General features: G+C 32.8%; 1 long non-coding RNA gene across 1 annotated transcript; it reads left to right on the top strand.

Moving 5' to 3' along the window:
- The first annotated feature begins 15,100 nt into the window (after nt 1–15,100).
- LOC140184578 (uncharacterized) lies at nt 15,101–16,121 on the top strand. The gene is made up of 2 exons (XR_011881649.1): nt 15,101–15,242; nt 15,931–16,121. It is a non-coding gene; the product is annotated as an uncharacterized lncRNA (long non-coding RNA).
- The last annotated feature ends 3,339 nt before the right edge of the window (nt 16,122–19,460 follow it).

The raw sequence follows: 19,460 nt of genomic DNA, 5'->3' as shown, positions 1-19,460 counted from the left end.
ATGAAATCAGCAGGGATGTAAAGGCCTTCAACCTTTACTAACACGTCCTCCACTATTCCATAAGCTTGTCTCAATGACTTGTCTGCCAATTGTAATGAGAACAAGGCAGGTTGTACCTCAATGATCCCCAGCTTCTCCATTACAGAGAGTGGCATAAGATTTATCCCTGACCCTAGATCACATAGAGCCTTTTCAAAGGTCATGGTGCCTATGGTACAAGGTATTAAGAACTTGCCAGGATCTTGTTTCTTTTTGAGGTAGAGTTTGCTGAATCCAGGTATCTAGTTCATTAATGAGCAAGGGAGGTTCACTTTCCCAAGTCTCATTACCAAACAACTTGGCATTCAGCTTCATGATAGCTCCTAAATATTGAGCAACTTGCTCTCCAGTCACATCTTCATCCTCTTCAGAGGAAGAATAGTCTTCAGAGCTCATGAATGGCAGAAGGAGATTTAATGGAATCTCTATGGTCTCTGTATGAGCCTCAGATTCCTTTGGATCCTTAATAGGAAACTCCTTCTTGCTTGAAGGACGTCCCAGGAGGTCTTCCTCACTAGGATTTTCGTCCTCCTCCTCCCTTGTGCATTCGGCCACATTGATCACATCAATGGCCTTGCACTCTCCTTTTAGATTCTCTTCTGTATTGCTTGGGAGAATACTGGGAGGAGTTTCAATGACTTTTTTACTCAGCTGGCCCACTTGTGCCTCCAGATTTCTGATGGAGGATCTTGTTTCATTCATGAAACTGAAAGTGGTCTTTGACAGATCAGAGACCAGATTGGCTAAATTAGAAGTGTTTTGTTCAGAATTCTCTGTCTGTTGCTGAGAAGATGATGGATATGGCTTGCTATTGCTCAGCCTATTGCGTCCACCATTGTTAAAGCCTTGTTGAGGCTTTTGTTGATCCTTCCATGAGAACTTTGGATGATTTCTCCATGATGAGTTATAGGTGTTTCCATAAGGTTCACCCATGTAATTAACCTCTGCCATGGCAGGGTTCTCAGGATCATAAGCTTCTTCAAAAGCTGCCTCTTTAGTACTGTTGGATGCATTTTGCCATCCATTCAAACTTTGAGAGATCATGTTGACTTGCTGAGTCAACACTTTGTTCTGAGCCAATATGGCATTCAGAGTATCAATTTCAAGAACTCCTTTCTTCTGAGGTATCCCATTATTCACGGAATTCCTCTCAGAAGTGTACATCCACTCTCAGCTTGCTCAGCTTTTGAGGAGGAAAGAATTTATCCAAGAAGGCAGTGACCAGCTTATCCCATGAGTCCAGGCTATCCTTAGGTTGTGAATCCAACTATATTCTAGCTCTGTCTCTTACAGCAAAAGGGAAAAGCATGAGTCTGTAGACTTCAGGATCAACTCCATTCGTCTTTACAGTCTCACAGATCTGCAAGAACTCAGTTAAAAACTTATAAGGATCTTCAGATGGAAGTCCATAAAACTTGCAATTTTGTTACATTAAGGCAACTAGCTGAGGTTTCAGCTCAAAATTATTGGCTCCAATGGCAGGAATGGAGATGCTTCTTCCATCAAATTTGGACGTTGGCTTTGTAAAGTCACCAAGCATTCTCCTTGCATTATTATTATTTTCGGCTGCCATCTCCTTCTCTTGTTCTAATATTTCTGAAAGGTTACCTTTAGATTGTTGTAATTTAGCTTCTCTTAATTTTCTCTTCAGAGTCCTTTCAGGTTCTAGATCAATTTCAACAAGAGTGCCTTTATCCTTGTTCCTTCTCATATGAAAGAGAAGAAGACAAGAAAAGAAGAGGAATCCTCTATGTCACAGTATAGAGATTCCTTTATGTTAGTAGAAAAAGAAAGGGGAGAAGAATGTAGAAGAGGGGATTCGGATATTTAGATGGAGAGAGGTGAAGAGAAGTGTTAGTAATTAAATAATTAAATAGAAAAAGAGAGAAGAGATAGAAAATTCGAAAATAATTTTTAAAAAAAGGGTTAGTAATTTTCGAAAATTAGAAATAAGATAAGATTAAAATTAAAATTTAAAACAAAAAGAATTTTTTGAAAAAGAGATGAGATATTTTCGAAAATTAGAGAGGGAAAAGTAGTTAGGTGGTTTTGAAAAAGATAAGAAACAAACAAAAAGTCAAAGAGTTAGTTGAAAAAGATTTTAAAATCAAATTTGAAAAGATAAGAAGATAAGATGTTAGATAACATATTTTGAAATCAACTTTTGAAAAAGATAAAATTTTTGAAAAAGATAAGATAAAAGATAAAAAGATTTAATTTTTAAATTTAAAATTACTTACTTCACTAACAAGAAACTTCAAGATAAGATTCTAGAACTTAAAGATTGAACCTTTCTTAACAAGAAAGTAACAAACTTCAAATTTTTGAATCAATCATATTAATTATTAGTGAGTTTTTGAAAATGTGATATAAAGATAAGGAAAAGATTTTGAAAATAATTTGAAAAAGAATTTTTGAAATTTTCGAAAAAATAAAAATGAAAAAGATAAGATTTTGAAAAAGATTTTAAAAAGATAAGATTTTTAAAATTGAAAATTTGACTTGACTTGTGAGAAACAACTAATTTTAAAAATTTTTGACCAAGTCAACCCAAAATTTCAAAAATTATGAGAAAGATAAGGAAAAGATATTTTTTTATTTTTGAAATTTTAAAGATGAGAGAGAAAAACATAAAAATGACCCAAAACATGAAAATTTTGGATCAAAACACTTAATGCATGCAAGAACACTATGAATGTCAAGATGAACACCAAGAACACTTTGAAGATCATGATGAACATCAAGAACATAATTTTGAAAAAATTTTTGATGCAAAGAAAACATGCAAGACACCAAACTTAGAAATTTTTAATGCTTGGAAAATATGAATGCAAAAATGCATATGAAAAACAACAAAAGACACAAAACAAGAAATCATCAAGATCAAATAAGAAGACTTGTCAAGAACAACTTGAAGATCATGAATGAAGAACACTATGAATGCATGAAATTTTCGAAAAATGCAAGAAAAATTTTAAAAGCATGCAATTGACACCAAACTTAAAAATTGACTCAAGAGTCAAACAAGTAACACCAACTATTTTTTATTTTTATGATTTTCTAATTTTTTTGTATTTTTTTTCGAAAACAAAGTTGGAAAAAACGAAAAAGAAAAGAAAATTTTGAAAAAGATTTTTGAAAAGAAAATTACCTAATCTGAGCAACAAGATGAACCGTCAGTTGTCCATACTCGAACAATCCCCGGCAACGGCGCCAAAAACTTGGTGGACGAAATTGTGATCCTCAAAGTTGGTCTCTTTGTATTTGTATGAAATCAAAAATACCCCAAAGAGATCATGGTGTGATAAATTGGGATCTTAATAATCCCTGGTGAGATCATAACTCCGTTCAACTAAACCAGCAAGTGTACTGGGTCATCCAAGTAATACCTTACGTGAGTAAGGGTCGATCCCACAGAGATTGTTGGTATGAAGCAAGCTATGGTCACCCTGTAAATCTCAGTTAAGCAGATTAAATGGTTATGGGTTTCGAAAATAAATAGAAAATAAAAAGGGATAGAAATACTTATGTAAATCAATAGTGGGAATTTCAGATAGGCGTGTGGAGATGCTAGAATCCTTTCAAATCTCTACATTCGTACTACTTTCATCCAATCCTTCTTACTCCTTTCCATGGCAAGCTGTATGTAGGGCATCACCGTTGTCAATGGCTACATCCCATCCTCTCAGTGAAAATGGTCCTATGCTCTGTCACAGCACGGCTAATCATCTGTCGGTTTTCAATCAGGTTGGAATAGAATTCCTTGATTCTTTTGCGTTTGTCATCACGCCCAGCCTTCAAGAGTTTGAAGCTCGTCACAGTCATTCAATCCCAGAATCCTACTCGGAATACCATAGACAAGGTTTAGACTGTCCGGATCCTCGTGAATGCCACCATCTATCTAACTTATACCACAAAGATTCTGTTGGGGAATCTAAGAGATATGCGCCCGGCCTAGAGTAAAACGGAAGTGGTTGTCAGTCACGCGCGTTCATAGGTGAGAATGATGATGAGTGTCACGGATCATCACATTCATCAAGTTGAAGTGCAACGTATATCTTGGAATAAGAATAAAAGAGAATTGAATAAAAAGTAATAGTAATTGTATTGAAACTTGAGGTACAGCAGAGCTCCACACCCTTAATCTATGGTGTGCAGAAACTCCACTGTTGAAAATACATAAGTGAAAGGTTCAGGCATGGCCGAATGGCCAGCCCCCTGAATGATCAAGAGACCGAATGATCAAAGACTAAAAAGTCAAAAGATTAAACTGTCAAAAGATGTCTAATACAATAGTAACTTATCCTATTTATACTAGACTAGCTACTATGGTTTACATGAGTAAGTAATTGATGCATAAATCCACTTTCGGGGCCCACTTGGTGTATGTTTGGGCTGAGATTGATCTATCCACGAGCTGAGGCTTTTCTTGGAGTTGAACTCCAAGTTATAACGTGTTTTGGGCGTTCAACTCCGGATCATGACGTGTTTCTGGCGTTTAACTCCAGACAGCAGCATGTACTTGGTGTTCAACGCCAAGTTACATCATCAATTTCCGAATAAATTATAGACTATTATATATTGATGGAAAACTCTGGATGTCTACTTTTCAACGCCGTTAAGAGCGCGCCAATTGGAGTTCTGTAGCTCCAGAAAATCCATTTTGAGTGAAGGGAGGTCAGATTCCAACAGCATCAGCAGTCCTTTTGTCAGCCTTTTTCAGAGTTTTGCTCAAGTCCCTCAATTTTAACCAGAAATTACCTGAAATCACAGAAAACACACAAACTCATAGTAAAGTCCAGAAATGTGAATTTAACATAAAAACTAATGAAAACATCCCTAAAAGTAGCTTGAACTTACTAAAAACTACCTAAAAACAATGCCAAAAAGCGTATAAATTATCCGCTCATCAGAGTGCCAAGGTATGCCCCGGCAAAGTTGGTCAAAAACTCATTTTTACCAAATTCTCACTTTTGCTCAATTTAACCAAACATCGATCCAAATTCAACTTCAAACATCTCCAAAACCATTTTTACCCATTTCAAATACTCATTCACTAATTTTCAACTATTTCAAGCTTAACCAAACCCCATTCTAATTCATTTGGTACTTCCATTTACAATAACAACACTCATAATTCCACATTTCCAACCAGACCAAAACCAATCATCCAACTCATTATCATTATTTCCAACAATTTACAATACGGTACACCAATATTTACCTTACCTTATTAAATAGGAAATTTCTTACCGTATCATGGCCTCCGGCCCAATTTTTCACACCAATCAATATAATAACAACTATACCAAAATATTCATATCCAATTTCATTCATATGACCATATATTGCTTAACAAGCACACAATTCTCATAATCATATTGAATCATAATTCATCATCTACACACAACATCTAACGCTATCCTAGAACAATTAACCTAAGTTTTCACATAGTGTTACACAGTTTCTGTCCGAAATTAAGACCCGTACTTTAATGTTGCAGCTTCAAACTCCTAAACTTTCCCTTCCAAATTCAAATTCCATTATTTCACCAAATCAAGCTTCTAATTACTCAATCTAACACCATATCATACAATTTGGCACAACGTCAAAATTAGGACTCATATAAATTGATGAACTAAGAGGGAAAAAGGGTTTCTTACCTTTACCCACTGAAATTAGTGATGAAAATCACTAAGAACACAAGTTAAAGAACTCCTATAACATCAAAATCACCAAAAATCCTTAATAACCAAACTCAAAATACAAAATCAGATTTAAATGAGAAACTAGACCTGGATTTTCAAATTACTCACCAAACTAATTAGATAGAATTGAAGAGGATGAAGAGAGCGATGCTTGCTGCGAACGGCTCATCAATCGAAATTTTGGAGCAAAAGTTATGACTAAATAAAAATGATGGAGCTAGAATTTGCTCTCCCTTCTCTCTTCTCTCTATTTCAGCAGGCCCTCTCTAAATGAAAAGAGAAGGTGCTGAAATGTTACCTAAGTGAGGGATTATATACTTGGATTTGGGCCAAGTGTGGTCCAACTTAAGTTCTTAGCCATTTGGCCTAACTTTGAGCCAAAATTTTTAAGTTAAGTACTCGGAATTTCGTTTTATATATTTTTCTTTATCATTTTCACATTTTCAACTTTTTTTACTCGTAGTACCGGACAGATTTAAGTCGGTACAGACAATTTTTATGCCGGTGCGCATTTTTTTATAATTAGTTATATTTTTCACTCAATTTCATTTTTTTTAATTAAATTTTCACTGGTATTTTTTTAAATTATAAATTTTTAATTTCCTAATATTTTATGCTTATAATTAATTTATTAATTAATTATTCAGAATTTATTCAGATTTTACATTTATGATTACTATTGATATTGGATGACATTGAAAGTTGAGAATAATTTTCAAATATATTTAATGAACAAAGTACCTAATTAAATTAAGTCCTAATAGAAATTGAACTAATTTACCTACATATTTTTAACTTTAAATAAGGTCTAGTATATATATTTTGTTTTACATGAAAAAGACTTGGCATTATTTTAGAAGAGTTCTACTTAAATTGTATTTTGTGTAAAAGGGTCATAGAAACTATCTAAAAATTGTTTTCAGATCCAAGATATCATGGAGTATTTGGTGAATAACGTTGAAGGAGAAAAATCTAGTGTGGATATGATTAAAAAATATTTTGTCATGTTTTGAAACATGATTAAAAAATATTTTGTCATGTTTTAAAACATGACTAGAACTAAAAATGTCAAACAAAATAAAAGATGTATGATATTTTATTTTTAATGTTATAATTTAGTGTTGTAGAATACTAGAAATAGAGATTATATTTAAAAAAATAGATTAAATTTAAATGAAATGAAAGAAAAAATAACAAGACTTCTTGCAATAGGAGAAAATATGGAATGAGAGGAAATTAAATATGGTCACGTGATTAAGCTAAGTTGAGGTCATGCTCTATTCTTATGATAGTTGATAAAGAAAGCATGTTGGATCGATAATTTATAGCATTACTAAGTGTCTACTATTTTTTGTTTTCTTGACGTTAATGCTTTTTTTCTCATATTGGTGTAGTATATATGTTCTTAGGCCCTGATGTATTTTTGGTTTTTTTTTTGTTATTTTATTAGATTCTTGTTTTTGTGTTTTGACGTAAATCTTATTATTTTTGTATGGAATTTTATGAGTCTAAAAGTATAAAAAAAGTCAAGTACATTTGTGATTGAATTATGATTTATTGGCTCAAATTTATATATTAAATTGTCAATTATTGATAATTTGCATCTATGATTGACTAGTTCTGAACTTTAAAAATCGATTCTCAAAGAATTAGTTAATTTTAACTTATAGAGTTCTATTTTAATTTTTACTTTGACAAAGATATGTGTTATTTTTAATTTTAATTTTCATTATTCAAATTTGCAAGGACACAAAATTGATGACAATATACTAGATTTTATATTGATTAAAACATGCTAGAAGAGTCAATGATTATAAATCCTACATGGTTACATGATATATGTAAAATCTGGTTAATTAATGGCTAATTAACCCATAAATGAGAATTTATTCTAGAAAGCCCAAAATGTGATTTTTCATGGCTAAATGTGATAGAGGAGATTGAGACGAGAATTTTGGTACCAATTTTATAGAATTCGGACCAAGATTGGACCGAACGGGCCAAACCGGGCCAACCGGACCCAAAGTGGACCCTTGGCCCAACTTAACTAAACCTAATACACTCATTTCAGCACTCTCTCTCCTCACATAACACTCTTACACGCTGAAATTGGAGGCACAAGAGGGAAGAATTCTCTCTCAAGTTCTATCTCTCCCTTGATCTTCAAACCACCATAACTTTTTATCTAGAGCTCTGATTGCCGCACCGTTTGCGGTCATGCGTTCACCGCGGAGAGATCTACAAAACCCATACAATTAATCTTGAGGTAAACCACGTTTTGCTCTTCGAATTTCCAGCTTTAATTTTGAGTTTCATGAACAAAAATGTTGAGATTTTGGGCTCTTTAATGTTATAGGACCCAACTCTCTTGAAGGAGAAGGTTAATCTTGTCTCCTTGGACCATGGGTGCAGTAAGATTCTCAACCCTAGTGTAATTTGTTATTTTATGATGTTTGTGTATTGAGATGTTGTGTATGGGTATGATGATTGTGGCTTAGGTTGTGTATGTGTGAATATTGAAGCTTGATTAGTGATATTGAAAAGCTTGAAAAGGGATTTGGTCGTGAAAAATCTGTTCTTGGAGGTGTTAAGGCCTTGAGAGCTTGAGGAAAAGTGGTTTGAAAGTGCTCCGGTTGAGCTTGGGAAATCGGTTAAGGTATGGTCTCGGTTTCTCGTATCTAATATGTAATGTGGTAGGAAATACTTAGGCTAGAGACCCTAAGATAGGCATTGAATTGTTGATGTTGTTGAGTGGTTGAAATATATGATATGGTCATATATGTGATGATGATTATTGATGCCTTAATGGTATGATGTATGAGAAATATGCATGTTGTGATATATGCTTGATGATTGATTATGGTTGAATTGTGGGTGGAACCATGTTGATGGTGAGTATGATTTTGATTGTGTACAATGATGATTTATTGGAATTGATATTGTTGAAAATTGGCATGAGGAAGAGTATATGATATGTCAATGTGTTTGAGTTTGAGCCACTTGGGTAAAGTGGGTTAAAATGATGGGATAGTGATTTTGGTAAATTGTGGTAAAGTGTCAATGTGTGAGTTGAGGAGGCTTGATGTTGCATTTAATATATTTTGATTGATTTCAAAGAAAAGGGATGAAATTGACATGTTTTGATTGATTTTGAAAAGAGTTGAAAATAGCTTGTTTTGAAAATGACACTTTGTAGTTTTGTATGAAAAACATCGTTTTGGGCATACTTTGGTGGGACATAACTTGGACTATGGATATCCGTTTTGTGCCAAATCTGTTTAGAAATGAAATTGGATCCGGGATGTCCATGCCGTTCAAAGAACGGGTGAAAAACAATTTAAAATGAGAAAGTTATGTCGGAAGATTGGGGGTTGAATCTGTGAATTCTGCAGCTTTTAACTTAGAAAAATTTTAGCAGAATAATCTCCCGCGCGTAGGCGCACTTGGCGCGTACACGCCGTTCTTCTAGAGAAGCGCCATCCATGCGTGCGCGTGGTGTGCGCGGGCGCGCCGATGTGCTGCACCCAATGGCCAGCCATTTTTCAGAGAGTTGTGCCAGAACTGTGCCAGATTTGTACCTGGGGCACGAGAGCACCCACGCGTATGCGTGGCTGACGCATGCGCGTCGCTTGGCTATTTTTTAATCAATGTGTTAGCGTGCATGACGCTTACGCGTCGATGAGTTTTGTGGCCATCCACGCGTGCGCGTGGAGTGCGCGTACGCGTGGCCCTGTTTTCATCCCAAAGTTGATTTTTGAGTTTTAAAAGCTAAATTTCATACTTTTAGGCCTCCGATCTCACCACTTATGTCTTAAATCATTATGATATGCCTAGCTATGAGAAAGGGCTAGTGAATATGGTAACTTGCGAGTGAAGCAAGGGAAAAATGAATGATCAATGAGGATCAAAGATGATTATGTGAGATGCGGAGGATGGCGGTGGAAGTGCTTGTTAAGCCATGGGCCGAAGGGCCGTAACTGTTGATGAATTGGCTGGTTATGGATTTAACCGTGAGTCGGATGACTAGATTATTGCCGTGTTACGGCGGAGCCATGATTATGGCTATGTATAAATGCATATATGCTGTTGAATGAATTGTGAATGTTGCACTTCCACTGTTGGAGAGGAGAGTTTCCTTGGAAGAAAGCAGTGACTAGCCACCACGTGCTCCAGGTTGAGACTCGAAGCTCTTTTGACCCTATGTCGTAAGGGTGGCCGGGCACTGTGAAAGCCCCGGATGAGCTCGCCCCCGTAAATATTCACTAGTGAAGGTGATGGATATAGATCATGATTATAATCAAGTTTATGATGAGTATAACTCGAGTTGGGGATGCGCGACAGAGGGACAGTCCAATGGTTAGCTACCAGGACTTGTCGGGTTGGCTCTATAACCGACAGATGATATCATCAACCATTAGGGACAGGCATTCATCATATGCATACTATGTGGATTGATTGAGATTGCCTATTTGACTGCATATTACTTGCTATTTGTCTAAATGCCTTACTTGTTCCTATTTGTATATCTCTTGTCTGATATAACTGTGTTTGCTATATTATACTCCTGTTGTTGGTTGGGAGGTCTGAAAGAATTAGAAAGGGAAGTATTAGTTAGACTGAAGGATCTCTAGTCATATGCCCTTTATTGTTTAGCTTGTTTATAAGCTTTGAATTATCTGGAGGAAGTTCTAGGATTGCCTTCGGCTTTCCTCTATTATTATGTATTATATATGTGAAAGCTGTTACCATGCTGGGGACCCCTGGTTCTCACCCATACGGATTTTGTGGTTTTCAGATGCAGGACGTGAGGTTTCTCACTGAGGCCTGCTGGAGACTTCTGGATTAGTAAAGATCCTTTGTTCTTGGGGACTCTGTTTTAGTTTATATGTTTTGCTTAGATACTTTTATCTCTGTTAAATAATACAAACTATGATGACTCCTCTTATAGGAGATTTTGGAGAATAGGTTTTATGTATTTGTGTCCCTTTGGGTTTTCTTGGGGTATCTTATTCTATTTATATGTATATATTGCTATGCTCGGACCGGTTATCTTCGCAACTGGATTTTGAGTCTTTATATTCCTGTTTTTGACACTCCTTTGTATATATATAATCTCGTGTTGGCTTATCCTTTGTTCGTTACGTTATCGATCGGAGTGCTGCGCTTTCGAGTTACGATTTTTGTTTACCCTTTTTTCTACAAAGGCTCCTAGTTATAATCAATCATTCATACTACTATACGTACTAAATTTTTATTTTTTGAGGTCGTAATACCTTGCCATCTCTGAATTATGACTTAAGCATAAGACTCTGTATGGTAGGGTGTTATATTATAAGAGGAGTCATCACAATTTGTATTATTTAACGGAGATAAAAGTATCTAAGCAAAACATATAAACTAAAACAAAGTCCCCAAGAACAAAGGATCTTCGCTAATCCAGAAGTCTCCAGCATGCCTCAGTGAGAAACCTCACGTCTTGCATCTGAAAACCACAAAATTCGCATGGGTGAGAACCAGGGGTCCCCAGCATGGTAACAACTTCTACATATATAATACATAATAATAGAGGAAAGCCGAAAGCAATCCTAGAACTTCTTCCAGATAATTCAAAGCTTATAAACAAGCTAAACCATAAAGGGCATCTGACTAGAGATCCTTCAGTCTAACTAATACTTCCTTTTCTAATTCCTTCAGACCTCCCAACCACCAGCAGGAGTATAATATAGCAAACACAGTTATATCAGACAAGAGATATACAAATAGGAACAAGTAAGACATTTCGACAAATAGCAAGTAATATGCAGTCAAATAGGCAATCTCAATTAATCCACATAGTATGCATATGATGAATGCCTGTCCCTAATGGCTGATGATATCATCTGTCGGTTATAGAGCCAACCCGACAAGTCCTGGTAGCTAACCATTAGACTGTCCCTCTGTCGCGCATCCCCAACTCGAGTTATACTCATCATAAACTTGATCATAATCATGATCTATATCCATCACCTTCACTAGTGAATATTTACGGGGGCGAGCTCATCCGGGGCTTTCACAGTGCCCGGCCACCCTTACGACATAGGGTCAAAAGAGCTTCGAGTCTCAACCTGGAGCACGTGGTGGCTAGCCACTGCTTCCTTCCAGGGAAACTCTCATCTCCAACAGTGGAAATGCAACATTCACAATTCATTCAACAGCATATATGCATTTATACATAGCCATAATCATGGCTCCGCTGTAACACGGCAATAATCTAGCCATCCGCTCACGGTTAAATCCATAACCAGCCAATTCATCAATAATTACGGCCCTTCGGCCCATGGCTTCACAAGCACTTCCACCGCCATCCTTCGCATCTCACATGATCATCTTTGATCCTCACTGATCATTCATTTTTCCCTTGCTTCACTCGCAAGTTACCACATTCACTAGTCATTTTCTTATAGCTAGGCATATCATAATGATTTAAGACATAAGTGGTGAGATCGGAGGCTTAGAAGTATGAAATTTGGCTTTTAAAACTCAAAAATCAACTTTAGGATGAAAACAGGGTCACGCGTACGCGCACGCGTGGATGGCCACAAAACTCATCGACGCGTAAGCGTCATGCACGCTAACGCGTGGATTGAAAAATAGCCAAGCGACGCGCACGCGTCAGCCACGCGTACGCGTGGGTGCTCTCGTGCCTAGGCACAAATCTGGCACAACTCTCTGGAAAATGGCTGGACATTGGGTGCAGCACATCGGCGCGCCCGTGCACACCACACGCACGCGTGGATGGCGCTCTTCTAGAAGAACGGCGTGTACGCGCCAAGTGTGCCTACGCGCGGGGGATTTTTCTGCTAAAATTTTTCTAAGTTAAAAGCTGCAGAATTCACAGATTCAACCCCCAATCTTCCGACGAACATAACTTTCTCATTTTAAATCAGTTTTCACCCGTTCTTCGAACGGCATGGACATCCCAGATCCAATTTCATTTCTAAATAGATTTGGTACAAAACGGAGATCCGTAGTCCAAGTTATGTCCCACCAAAGTATGTCCAAAACCATGTTTTTCATACAAAACTACAAAGTGCCATTTTCAAAACAAGCCATTTTCAACTCTTTTCAAAATCAATCAAAACATGTCAATTTCATCCCTTTTCTTTGAAATCAATCAAAATATATTAAATGCAACATCAAGCCTCCTCAACTCACACATTGACACTTTACCACAATTTACCAAAATCACTATCCCATCATTTTAACCCACTTCACCCAAGTGGCTCAAACTCAAACACATTGACATATCATATACTCTTCCTCATGCCAATTTTCAACAATACCAATTCCAATAAATCATCATTGTACACAATCAAAATCATACTCACGATCAACATGGTTCCACCCACAATTCAACCATAATCAATCATCAAGCATATATCACAACATGCATATTTCTCATACATCACACCATTAAGGCATCAATAATCATCATCACATATATGACCACATCATATATTTCAACCATTCAACAACATCAACAATTCAATGCCTATCTTAGGGCCTCTAGCCTAAGTATTTCCTACCACATTACATATTAGATACGAGAAACCGAGACCATACCTTAGCCAATTTCCCAAGCTCAACCAGAGCACTTCCAAACCACTTTTTCTCAAGCTCTCAAGGCCTCAATACCTCCAAGAACATATTTTTCACCACCAAATCCATTTTCAAGCTTTTCAATATCACTAATCAAGCTCCAATATTCACACATACACAACCTAAGCCACAATCATCATACCCATATACAACATTCCAATACCCAAACATCATAAAACAACAAATTACACTAGGGTTGAGAATCTTACCACACCCAAGGTCCAAGGAGACAAGATTAACCTTCTCCTTCAAGAGAGTTGGGTCCTATAACATCAAAGAGCCCAAAATCTCAACATTTTTACTCATAAAACTCGAAATCAAAGCTGGAAATTCGAAGAATAAAATGTACTTATCTCAAGATTAATTGTATGGGTTTTGTAGAGCTCTCCACGGTGAACGCATGGCCGCAAACGGTGCGACAATCGGAGCTCTAGATAAAAAGTTATGGTAGTTTGAAGATCAAGGGAGAGACAGAACTTGAGAGAGAGTTCTTTCCTCTTGTGCCTCCAATTTCAGCATGTAAGAGTGTTATGTGAGGAGAAGAGAGTGCTGAAATGAGTGTATTAGGTTTAGTTAAGTTGGGCCAAGGGTCCACTTTGGGTCCGGTTGGCCCGGTTTGGCCCGTTCGGTCCAATCTTGGTCCGAATTATATAAAATTGGTACCAAAATTCTTGTCTCAATTTCCTCTATCACATTTAGCTATAAAAAATCACATTTTGGGCTTTCTAGAATAAATTCTCATTTATGGATTAATTAGCCATTAATTAACCGAGTTTTACAATATAAATTTTATGTTAGAAAAAATTGTATTTAATTAAATTTGTAGAACTTATTTTATTGTAAAAGAATTTTAATTATATTAAATATTTTAATTATCTATATGATTATATATTATATAAATATTAAATTAGCGTATTTATAAAATTAATTGATATCAATTATTTAAATAAATATTATAATAAATCTTCTATTTTTGTAACTAAAAGAATAAAAAAATTATAAAAATAACTAGTATTTTGTAATAAAATATTATGACACAAAATATAAATTATTACAAAAAAGGAGTTAACTTGTCAATTTTGTTAATAATTTTGTAATAAATTTCAGTTTTTATATTAAAAAATATTATTACAAAGTATTACTTTGTAGTGTAAATTTGTAATAATTTTATTTTTTGTTATAAAACTTTTTTATAGCGAGACATATGACAACAATTCTATAATAATTTTTTTGTTATAAAATTCTATGGTAACAAATTTGACATTTTTTAACAAATTTTTTTTGTTATAAATATTATTTTTTCTTATAGTGTGTATGACTAGTGTTTCTATTTGATTTAAACATAATTTTAGAAATTTTACACTAATCGGCACACTATTTATCTTAATTATATCTTTTTTCAATCACTTCATCTCAAGTTAATTTCTCGTCACACCATATTTTTGTATTAATTGATATCTTAAGATTTTTTTTCAAATAAAAAATGAAATTAAACGCGTAATAAATATAATTTAAAGATTTAGAAGTCAACATGTGAACAATTATAATAAATTAAAGATTAAGTATGATTTTAGTCTCTATAGTTTTGGCCGAAAACCAAAATCATTCTTAAGATTTTTTTGCGTTAAAAATCGTCTTTGACATTAAATTTAGTTTTAAAATCGTCTTTCGGATGAAAATACTCCTATGTTTGTTGTTCTCTCTTTGTTATCACACTCTTCTTTTTCACAAAAAGTTTTCTTCTTCTCCCCCCTCTCTCCATTGCGCCCCTTTACATTACTGCTGCACACACCCGCACCCACCACCGCACCCGCACCTCTTTCTCCTTCCAGTCGACAATGAAGAGGCAACTCTTTAGTATGCTCTCCTCTTTTTCTTGCCTTTCTCTCTTTAAACTTTAGTTTCATAATATTCTTCCATATGTTCCTTGACAAGGAAAATCAAGCAAGAAGCTTGAGTTTGATAATCTTCTTGTATTTCTTGCAAATATTATTATGAGTTTTGAAACTCAATTTTAGTTTTGATTTTGTGAGATTGCTTTTGATGCCAAGTTTGAAATTGATCTGAATTATGATTTGTGAAAAATTAAATGTGCATGTATTTGGTGATGTAGACTTCATATGAACAAAGATTTTTGGTCAAATTTTAGGAGATCCTTCATCAAAGTACAAGAATCCTTCAAATCTAATAATAATGGATGAAAGATTTAAAATTTGTCTATGAGAGAGAAACTAAATAGAAAAAGTGATAGAAATTGGAAAAGAAGATATCAAAGTGCATGATTTTGTTTTGGAGAAGCTAGGCAGCTCTTTTCTATGTGTTGCCAAGTGATACGATGTTGTCTCTTCTTTGTTTGCTTCAAGATTTGTTTCTTGTTTCTAATTCTTTTACTTGTTTGAATGTTTGATTTTTTTATGTAAAATATAGTATTTTAGGGATGATTTTTGAGTTAGTAATCAAATGATTTATTTTATGTGATGTCCGTTTGAGTTAATTACATCCTAGTCGGTTATGTTTGCAAAGAGAATTTACCCAAGATTTTCAGGAAGAGAGAGAGGGCAGGATTGCATCAGGGAGAGAAAGACTCTTATTTTAAGGAGCTTACTAAAACCTGAACCAATATCAACAGGATAAACTTATGTTAAGGAGCTTATTCTAGTTGTACTTATTTTATTTAGCATTTTCGACTTTTTTTGTTTTAGTGACAATGATATTTGTTGAAATATTTACCTTTTACATGCGTGATTCCACTATTATTTGTATATCTTATTCCATATGCATTGCCATCAGGAATATGCATTGCCATCAACAACTTCTCCGATTTCAAAGGGCATCGAAAACTTCTTCGACTTCAAAGGATTCTAATATTGCCCTTTAAATCATTGTTTCAAAGTAATTTTACTGAATCACGTGCTTTTCACGTGCTTCTTTTAAATTTTCAAATTTTGAAAAATGGTTATAAAAAGATGAAATAATTTGTGCGTTTTTGGAAATATCAACGTTTTTAATGGGCTTTAATAGGCCTTTATTGATTCAAACTCTTTTATATTCCAAGTCCTCATCATTATTCATTACTTTCATGAATAAATGACCATTTATATCCATAAAAGATGAAAACAGACATATGTACCCACATTAGATCGAAACTAAACTTGTACCCACGTAAGATGCTCTTTGTGTGACAAAAGTATCCTACATGACACTCCAATCCTCCAAAAATAAGGTATTTTTGTCACACAGAGAACATCTTACGTGTGTACAAATTTAGTTTCAATTTAATGTGAGTACATATGTCAGCATTTTCTTCTTTTATGGATATAAATGGTCATTTATTCTTACTTTCATCAAACACTTTTCAGAAATTCATCTTTCTTAAAACTTTCTTGGTAACCGCTCAACAGAATTTCTTGACAAGGTGTCGAATCAAGCTTGTATCAAGATCTTAAATATTGGAGAGCAGATACGTTTTCTCTAAAAAATAGTGAGCTCGACCTGAAAATTACTTAATTATGGTGTCAAAGCAATTTATGTCGAAATTACTAGTGGCAGACTTATGAAAAATAATATAAAGGAATAAATAATTGAATAAAAAAGACAATAAAAGTATAAAAATATTGATCAAAGCAAAATGACAGCAAAATTCAAAGAACATAAAAGAAAATGAATCAAATAACAAAAGAGAGCAAATTAAAAGCTGACTTCTAATACTCACATGCACTTACACTCTATTTATTCGTTGTGTCGCTGGGACTGAGAATTTTATGAGTTTATGTGATGATCTAGTATTGTTAGTTGAAGTCCTCTAATTCTTTTGAATTTTTACTATTTATAGACCATAGATTTGTCATAGATCATGTTTATCTACTATCTTACTTCTTCCTTTTTCTCAACCATGACCTTACCTTGACTATGAAGAATTTTGTCTCCAAAATTTTAATACCCATGTCTTTCTTGATCTTCAAGTTTCACGTTTTATTCTGCTTGCTCCTTAAATTTAGTGCCCATTTCTCCATTCATCCTAAAAGTCGAATAACAGCCTTGATGCTTTAGAAAAAGAAATAATTGTTTTTCGATTTCGACCATCTCTATACTATCTTTCTTCAACTTCAGCTTACCTATATTTACTTCTGTAGTTAAAATTATTAGTAATCAAAATGCCATCTTATTTAAAAAAATCCATTTTTTTGTACCAACAGTTTTCTTTACCTTATTTTGGAATTTGATAATATAGAGGTTGTTAATGCTTTACTAGATACACATATAAAGGATGATTCTTTTGGATTCATTGTTTTTAATAGAAAAACTCTTTTGCACAAGTTTAAAACTTACTAAATCTCACGCGTTAAAAAAGAAAAAGACTTAATAGCACATAAACGTGGTGAATGTTACGATATTCTTCTATTGTTTAGAGTTTTGAAACTCCTTTACCTTATTAATATTATAATATGTATTAGCACGGATCTTAGAAGACATTACATTAATGAAACTTTTAATGCATCTTGATAAAATTATTAAATAATTAATATATTATTTTTGTAAAACTACAAAAAAATATTTATATTTAAACTATAAATATTTAATTACAAATTAATATTTAAATATTTATTATACTATAATAAATATTAAATAGTATAATAAAATAATTACTTATTAATATTTTTTTGATAGAATTTGTTAATACTTTTATTATAATTTTAACATATATAATATTTTATTCTTCTATTTTATATCATATTTTTATTATACTATAAAAGTTATTAATAAATACAATTAAATATATTAGTAAGTACTATAAAAAATATTATTGAGTGATTATTTTATTATACTCACTAATATTTAAACATGGTATAAAAAAAGAGTAAAAATAAATATAGTGTAAAATAGAAAAATTAAAAAAAAGTCTAGCAAATCACCAAAATTTTGAATAATCTGTGTCCTCGCAAAAGAAAAATGGATTCATGTAATTAAAGATTTTTTATTTGTTTTGAAAATTAAAAAATTATTTTAATTCATTTAAATAATTTTTCCATATATTAGTCTTTTATAATTAAATTTAAATTTTGAATTTCTAATATTAGTAAATAAAATTCATTATAAAAATTACAAAATTTAAATCCAAAAAATTATTTTTAAAAGAGAGATCTTAAAATGAATATTAATTTTAGTAGATAAGTATTTGATAATATTTCTCAAAAGGAAAACATGAAAAATTATTATTCTACGTTCTAAAATAAAATTTATTTTTATTTTAAAATTTTAATACGTTAATATATAGTTTAATATATCTAAATGTATAAGCTTTATATTTCTAAAAAAAAATTTTAGAAATAATGTTAATAGAATGTTTATACATATAGATATCTAGAAAATAATTAATACATAAAAAATATTATTTAATTTAAACAATAGCTCAGATTTTTTTCTATTAAATTTGTACTATATAATCCAATTCAGTTTAGGATATTGGTGTATATTTATTTAATTTATCATGTATATACTGTATTAGTAGTAAATTGAATAAGCCTAATTTAATTTATTATTGATATAAATTATTGATATTTCTTACTTTTAAGTTAATTTTTTATTTATTTTAAAACATAAATATTAATAAAAAATATTCACATTTAAATTCAAATAAAATATAAAAAATTAAAATAAATAAGAATAGAAATTCAATTTTTAGCTTTTAATTCAAATAATTAAAAAAAAAAAAGAAAGACGAGTGTTTTTAATTAATCTTTAAATATATATTTTAAAATTAATCCTCAAAAATAGTAATTTTATCATTCTAAATTCAAATATAAATTTTTTATATTTAAAATAATCAAACAACTTTAATTTTAAAAGAACATTTTTGTATTTTAAAAATTAACTAATATTATAGGTTACTTTTTTAAAATTAAATCATATTTTTACTTCAAATTAAATAATTTTAATTTTAAATTATATTTTAAGCTTTTAAAATTAACTATAAAAAGATATTCTTATTTTAATAGTTTTTTATTTTTTATTTTTGTTTTTATTATAATAGGTCGATATCATTTTAAAATAATATAGCCCAAAATAAAAATAATA

The sequence above is a fragment of the Arachis hypogaea genome, chromosome 5 (assembly GCF_003086295.3).
Source record: "Arachis hypogaea cultivar Tifrunner chromosome 5, arahy.Tifrunner.gnm2.J5K5, whole genome shotgun sequence".
NCBI classification, from domain to species: Eukaryota; Viridiplantae; Streptophyta; class Magnoliopsida; order Fabales; family Fabaceae; genus Arachis; species Arachis hypogaea.
Note: the sequence above shows the minus strand (reverse complement) of the source record. Positions and strands in the feature narration are given on the sequence as shown.